An 8,601-nucleotide genomic window follows, 5' to 3' on the forward strand; every position below is an offset into this window, starting at 1 on the left:
TTGGAAGACGATCTGCACAACATGACCAGTCCAACAAATTTTATATTGAAGAATCGGTGCTTCGACACTGCTGATCTTTGCTTCTTCCAAGTACTCTGGCATTAGTTCGCCTGTCTTCCGAAGTGATGTGTAAATTTTTTGGACGACACGTTGATGGAATCTTTCGAGGAGTCAAGAACAGGACTGAAGTGCAGATTGGATCATTTCTGCTAAGCCATGGTTTCGTGTGACATGGTTTTTGTTTAAAAAAACACCAACCAAAAAACAAACTGCTACAATCTGGAAAAGTATGACTAGGAACCTAGAAAGTAGTCAATTAACTGAGGTTCTGGGGGGTATTTTTACTCATGGTTTTCCCAAAAACATCTCAACAACTTTAGAGGGCGATCTAAAAAAAGCTCAGCAGACCAGGTGCGCAGCCTGGGAGTCATCTTAGACTCACAGCTGTCCATGGAGGCACAGGTCAACTCTGTGTCCAAGACAGCTGTTTATCAGCTCCATCTGGTACGCAGGCTGAGTCCCTACCTGCCCACTGACTGTCTCTCCAGAGTGGTGCATGCTCTAGTTATCTCTCGCTTGGACTACTGCAATGCGCTCTACGTGGGGCTACCTTTGAAGGTGACCCGGAAACTACAACTAATCCAGAATGCGGCCGCTAGACTGGTGACTGGGAGCGGCCGCCGAGACCACATAACACCGGTCCTGAAAGACCTACATTGGCTCCCAGTACGTTTCCGAGCACAATTCAAAGTGTTGGTGCTGACCTTTAAAGCCCTAAACGGCCTCGGTCCGGTATACCTGAAGGAGCGTCTCCACCCCCATCGTTCTGCCCGGACACTGAGGTCCAGCTCCGAGGGCCTTCTGGCGGTTCCCTCACTACGAGAAGCCAAGTTACAGGGAACCAGGCAGAGGGCCTTCTCGGTAGTGGCACCCACCCTGTGGAATGCCCTCCCACTAGAGGTCAAAGAGAACAACAATTACCAGACCTTTAGAAGGCATCTCAAGGCAGCCCTGTTTAGGGAAGCTTTTAATGTTTGATGGATTTCTGTATTTTAATGTTTGATGGATTTCTGTATTTTAGAATTTCTGTTTTGTTGGAAGCCGCCCAGAGTGGCTGGGGGAACCCGGCCAGATGGGCGGGGTATAAATAATATATTATTATTATTATTATTATTATTTTGCCCCCCTCAAATAAATCCTGGCTACGCCCATGACTAGGACAGACTCCCAGTGGCACAGAAATGCTCTTTCCCTCTTCTTGCCTGTGATACTCACTTTTTTGTGGTTTCAATAGCACTTCAAATGATGCCTCTCTTAAAAATCTCCACCCATGCATACACAAACTAAAAGCTTAACTGGGACATATTTTTTAAAAGGCCATTGACTTAAACATATTTCAGATGGGAGCCTACTTCTCCATATTATATAAAATGAATTTATTGAATAGTCCAAATGCCCATCAACACTGGTTCTCTAGCTCTTGATTGATTTCAAAATTGAATAAATAAAATCCAATTTTCCCCCAGGTTATGTAAGATTTCTTCCTCCCTATAAATGTTTGTAGATGGTGGTGTTATTCATTCAACCTAGCACACCACACTTTCCTTCTAAAGAAACTAACAGATGGCAAGAACAGTTTTGTAAGCTGGTAAGTAACATCCTGTAGTGAACATACATGTGATCGTCACAATTTGTTCTCTTTTTACTTGTCCTTTTCTTTCCACCCAAAGCAAGGAATCCACTTCATCAGATACATAAAGTTGCTATCCTTAGTTGGTGGGTATATATTCATTTGGGGTGGGTGGGGACTATGAGCAGCCAGGCCAAATGGTGATGGAACTACAGAAATTACATTCTGTGACAAATCAGTTAAGTCACTCTTCACAGGAATAGTCTTAGCAGTTCCCTAATACTGCTAAGTAACTTAACATCTCCAGTGTGACAAGAAGCCTTCATATCTTTATTCATGCCCCAGAGACAAATAAAATCCCTTGATAACATTTTAACTCGGCAGTTTCACACTGGAATATCCCTTTGAAATTCCTCAGTAAGAGAAGGGCAACTTTAGGTCAGCTCCAGAGCATCTTGGGAGAGGGAAATGTTCCAATGTCAATGTTCTGGGAAGAGGGGAAATCTGTGCATGCCTTTCCCGTGTTCTGAAAATATATATAATCTGTGCGAGTCTTTCATTTATAGCCCTTTCATCACTGCTTCTGCAATTCATCAAGCAAAAGATTTTGTTCGTGCTTTGATAAATGGGGAGATTCGGCATTAAACAGAAAAAGTTAATCCTCGTAATCTTAAAAAGATCTTAAGCTTTGAAATAAGTAATCTCCTTTTAGAGAACAAATCCCGTATTTCAAAGTCACATGTAAATATTGCCTTAGGATTGCATATTTGCTACAACGCTCCATGTATTTCCACCATTTTCTAGATCACGGCCAAATGAACAACCATCTTTTGTTCTTCTTTATTTTATGTATAATCTACCTGTGTTTAATAAAAAAAATTCCTCCAGTAGCACCTTAAAGACCAACTAAGTTTTTATTTTGGTATGAGCTTTCGTGTGCATGCACACTTCTTCAGATACACTTGAAACAGAAGAGCCAGACCCTTATGTATATACAGAGGGTGGTGGGGGAGGGTGGGAATGGGTGATGGGCTGATAGGAGTGGTAAACCTGTTGATGGCTGTTAACGACTGCTGATGACTGCAATTGGTCCTGCGGGGAAAAAGCAAGAGCTGAGGCACTAAATAAAGCTTGATCATGCATAATGAGATAAGAATCCTATGTCTTTGTTCATCCCAGGTGGCTCCATGGTTTTAAGCTTGGTAATGAGTTCCAATGAACTCATTGGTAATGATCCAATGAAGTTGGTAATTAATTGGAACTCATTCGACTCAGACCAACACGGCTACCTACCTGTAACTACCTGTGTTTAGGGAAGCTTTTAATGTTTTACAGACCATTGTACTTTAATATTTTGTTGGAAGCTGCCCAGAGTGGCTGGGGAATCCCAGCCAGATGGGCGGGGTATAAATAATAAATTGTTGTTGTTGTTGTTGCTGCTGCTGCTGCTGCTGCTGCTGCAAATCAATGCAAAGAAAACATATTCAGTCATTTGGACCCATAATTCAATTAAGAGATTATTTTGGTCATTTGCTGAGTCTTTGTTAACACAGGTATCTGGCAACAGACCTTGTGCCTGAAGTCCTTGGGGATCCTGCCATCATTCATTCTGTGGACATGAGCAAGCCAGTGGGAATGTGGACCTGGAAGAGCACATCTTTGTTTGAGACTGTCCTACATGTGATGCCCAAAATCTTCCTGATGCAGTTCATGTAGAAGGCATGGAGGCATTGCTGCTGGCGGTTGTGAGTTGCCCATGACTCACTTCCATAAAGCAGCATGCTCATGACGCAAGCCTGGTAGACCTTCATGTTGGTATTGGATGCTAGCATCACATTCTCCCAGACCCTTTTGGAGAGGTAAGCAATTGCCCTGGCGGCCTTGCCAATACGCTTGTCCAGCTCAGTGTCAATGGAGAAGTTGCTGGTTATGGTGGAACCCAGGTAGACAAAATTGTCTGACATGAACACACTTCCGTGCGCATCACCTGCTGACAAGTCCAGCTGGTGCCAGTGGCCTGACCTTGGATGCCTCCAGGACACTCAGTGTTTCACCTTGATAGAGTAGAATGTGCTCGTGATGCAAAGGCTGTGATACAAGCACAGGTCAAGCAGCCTTTGTGCATGGTACCAAATACTGTGTATTCCTGTGTATAAGACTACTTTTTAACCCATGAAAATCTTCTCAAAAGTCGGGGGTCGTCTTATACTCCGGGTCATATTTCTTATATGGCGAGTATATCCCAAACTCTATATTTTAACTGGAAAAGTTGGGGGTCGTCTTATACGCCCATTCGTCTTATATGCCGGAATATACGGTAGTATGGGAAACAACCTTATTAGAAAAATTAACCAATAAGCTGAAACTGACATGGGGACAAATAGAAGAAGATGGCTCCCCTTTATCACATACACAGCCCAACAAGACAGTGACAAAAATCCACCAACAGCATACAAATCAATATGGCTAACCTGACCCAAAACACCCACCCACCCCACCCACCCACGAAACAAAGACCACCACAGCCAACCACAAATGAACAACCATATCCTAGGCCAACCCCCAACATCACTCACCACTAAAGGAACATAAGCGAACAGCAGAGAACCTACGCAAGTGACGCTGGCAAAAAAAACCCCACATATAATAAGCAAAATAGAAACATTGTCACCCCACCCCCACCCCACCCTTCCCCCATCTACCTCTTTTCCCATTTTCTTCCCAATGTCTCAACAGATGAAACTGATTTGCAAAAATGTTACGAGAGACATTGCACATATTTCTGTAAATCAAGAAAATCTTTAATAAAAATGAAATAAAACCCAGACAAATTCTGAAATTCTGAAAACTCGGGGTGAAACTGGATGTGATGTGGAAGATCTGGGATAGGATTGCTTGATGCAGCTGTTCTAGGCTGCATCAGCAGAGGTATAGTATCCAGATCAATGGAAGTAATATGGTACCACTCTATTCTGCCATGGTCAGACCACACCTGGAATACTGTGTCCAATTCTGACCACAATTTAAGGAGGACGTTGACAAGCTGGAACGTGTGCAGAGGAGGGCAACCATGATGATCAAGGATCTGGAAACTAAGCCTTATGGGGAGTGCTTGAAGGAGCTGGGTATGTTTAGCCTGGAAAAGAGGAGTCTGAGAGGAGATATGATAGCCATCTTCAAATATATTAAGGGCTGTCACATGGGGGAGGGAGCATGCTTGTTTTCTCCTGCTCTTGAGGGTAGGACTTGAGGCAATGGCTTCAAGTTACAAGAAAGGAGATTCCGACTAAACATCTGGAAAAACTTTCTGACAACTGTTCGGCAGTGGAACAGATTCCCACGAGAAGTTGGGAACTGTCCTTCCTTGGAGGTTTTTAAGCAGAGGTTGGATAGCCATCTGTCAAGGATGTTTTAGCTGAGATTCCTGCATTGTAGTGGGTTGGACTAGCTGATTCTGTGATGATGGACATGCTGTGTGTTTTTAAAAGAATATTGGGGGAGGGTGTAATTTGATTGTGGACATTGTGCTGAGGAAAGGGTTAATCCTTCTCATATTTCTCTGATCAAAACCACTCCCCCCACCCCCACCCCACTGCCATTAGCAGTGCAGGGGGGGGGGGAGAAGATACCCAGAGTGTACCGGTCTTTTGGGGCCCCCCTTTCAATTATCCCTCTATATTTGCCTTACTTCCTCTCTTCTCACACATGCACGCATACCCCTGTTCTCTGTGGCATGCATTTCACAGCATGGCTATTCCAAGTAGCCTTATGACGTCATATTCCTTCATCTCAACTCCATGCCCTAAAGATACTGCTTTGATCTTCTTAGCAGTCCCTGCGCTGAAGAATGAAAGACACTGTATTTACTCAGCTGCTCAATTAAAGCAACAACACCACACAAAATTCTCAGGATAAACTGAGGAGCTTTAATGATCTTGTCTAGTACACAAGAAGGAACATGAGAAGACCAGTTCAGCCAAAGTTCAGGAGAATGGGAACTTCTTCCCCCAATCTTCCACACACAGAGTTCTTCCCTGTTGGGCAAGGGTATTTACAAACGCCACCGGGGCAATGCTCTTGCTTTAATGTGAGCCAAAGCAAACCAGGCTAGAGTCAGGGAGCATGTCAAGGGACTCAGCTATACAGCTGCAAATATAATATTTTAAGTGCGTTTTAAGTGCATTATACAAATGGAGCTGGTGAGCTAATGGCAAATTCCATATATATATTAAAATATATATATGCACTTTCACAGCGGTTTTATATATATGTGTAGATTCAGCCAAGGATAGGGAACCGGTGAGCCTTCCAGATGTTTTTGGACTCGGAACTCCTATCAGCTCCAGCCAGCAGTGCTAGTATTGGTGACAGACACCGGTTCTGAGACTGTTTGCAACATTTTGTATATGTATGCTGGACTGCAAAATTCTGTGGGGATACTTGTAGGGTGCAAGTTCTTTTCTGAGGGTGGTTGGATAATATAAACTTTACAAACCTTGTTTCCCCTCGATGTTCGGAGAAACTTGCCTGCATCAATAATCTGGAACATGGACAGTGTTTCAAATATAAACTTTTATCATTTAAAGTAAATTTTGGAAGTGCCATTCCTCCCCCTTCTCATGCCATTTGAAATCAGTTAGATATACCATTAAACAAAACAATGTTTACAAACCATGCAGTTTTTTTTTAGCTTGCTTGCGAATATAGGGGAATCGCAGTTCATCAGACATCTGGTAGAATGGTTATCCGAGAAACTGAAGCAAGCTTTTAAAAACAGGAGTATGCCTTGAGATTGTGTGTTTTATTTCTAAAGCCCCAGAAGTATGCTTGGCAGGGTACATATAAGTACATTTGGATATGTTTTGCTACAGATGGAAAGTTAGTGTGCCAGCGATCCCATCATCTCTGACTTTTGGCCCTGTTGGCTGAAGTTGATGGAAACTACGTCCAAAAACATCCGAAGGGCAGCAGTTACCATGTGGAAGGTTTTTGGTGGTGCAATAGTGCATTCAGTAATGTAAAAGATAAAGCATCCCTGAACGGTTAAGTCCAGTCAAAGGAGACTATGGGGTTGTGGTGCTCATCTCGCTTTCAGGCCGAGGGAGCCAGCGTTTGTCTGCAGACAGCTTTCCGGATCATGGGGCCAGCATGACTAAACTGCTTCTGGTGCAACGGGACACCATGATGAAAACCAGAGCGCACAGAAACACTATTTACCTTCCTGCCAGAGCGGTACCTATTTATCTACTTGCACTGGTGTGCTTTCAAACTGCTAGGTTGGCAGGAGCTGGGACAGAACTGTACCCTGCCACGGGGATTTAAAGCACCAACCTTCTGATCGGCAAGCCCAAGAGGCTCAGTGGTTTAGACCACAGTGCCACCTGTAACCAGTGATGTAATCCCCTGGTTGCCACCTGTATTCCAAACTCGTGCAGTCCAAAAGAATTGCACTACTATAGGCTTTCCTTAAATGTAAAACCCACTGATGGTACTTTGAAAGCAGACTTTGTGCTTCTGCTGTTGATGTATTTTGGTGTGATGGGGGGGGAGAGAAAACATACGGTGTTATGTTTAGACTGCATCAATTTTATCAGGAATGTGAAATGGGAATCACCCCCCCCCCAATTTCCAGAATCTCAGCTAAACCCTAGACGAACAAGTCGTTTCATTTCTGATTCCTTTCTGACACCAGGGGGGAAGGATAGTTCACAGAGTTTCACCTAACCAATTGCATTGAAGCCCTTACACAGATGTGAACTATGAATACCAGGACACATGGTGGATTAAATTAAAATTCTTATTTCAAACTACATTAAATGTGATGTAAATTTCAGGAAAAGACTGCATTTTGCAAAAGAAAGTTGATAAGGATGGGGATCTTAGATGATCACACTGTACTAGTTAGTAAGAGCTTGGGAAAATTCTAAGCTACTATGTGTGCATGTGTGTATATATGTGAAAATGAGATTATAAAAAGGTGCCGGTACTGTGTACTCCCAGAAAAAAGCACTGTATGTAGCCTTAAAGAGATAATCACAATCTGGAATGGTGCTGGAGTTAGATGAAGTGTGGGAACTCAGTCCAACTGGATTGATTTCATATTCATCTAGAATTAGTCCTATCTTGCAAAATTGTGCAGTGTTTTTAGCAGAAGGGACCTTGAAGTGAAAAAGCAGTCTTCACACACACGCCCAATGCAAAAAAAGAAAAGAAAAAAGAAGTATTACGAAACAGAGTTCTGTATGTTCATTTAGGTCAGGCTTCCCCAAACTGCGGCCCTCCAGATGTTTTGGCCTACAACTCCAATGATCCCTCATTAAGAGGACCAGTGGTCAGGGATGATGGAAATTGTAGTCCAAAACATCTGGAGGGCCGAAGTTTGGGGATGCCTGATTTAGGTCTTTGAGCACAGCAGCATCACTTTCCCAAATTCTGCTAGTGTGTCAATAGATGGAACCAGAGAGCAATAGATGGAACCAGAGATTTTCTCTCAAGCCCTTGAATAAGTAACTATAGCTTGAAGCAAGTATTAGGAACTGGGCATCAATAAAATTCATATTTACAGTTCAGATTCAAAGTTCTCTTCATTTCAAAGACCCTGATTTACAGTGAAAACTTTTAGCAGGGCGATTTTGACAAAACCCTGCTGATTGAAACAAGTGAAGCTTTGGTATCCAGAAAAAAAGAAAAAACAGAAGCATACCTTTCAAATGATTTAAATATGGTGTTGTTTGCATGCAATGCTAAGCCAAACAATGGTTTATACAAACAACTGGATTCCTGGAGCAAAGATCATGGCCACGGTGCCTCTACCCTACTGCTCTCATGCTACCCAGGGCCAAGCCATGGTTTAGCTTAGTGTTACGTCTTAACCCAAGCTTGTTGTTAGTCTCACTCTAGACAAACTATGAGCTGTAGAAAAGGTTTTCTCTTGGTTTTCTCTAGCACTATGTGCAAACAGAGCCTTAAGA

The sequence above is a fragment of the Zootoca vivipara genome, chromosome 7, assembly GCF_965207765.1.
Source record: "Zootoca vivipara chromosome 7, rZooViv2.hap1.1, whole genome shotgun sequence".
Lineage (NCBI taxonomy): Eukaryota > Metazoa > Chordata > Lepidosauria > Squamata > Lacertidae > Zootoca > Zootoca vivipara.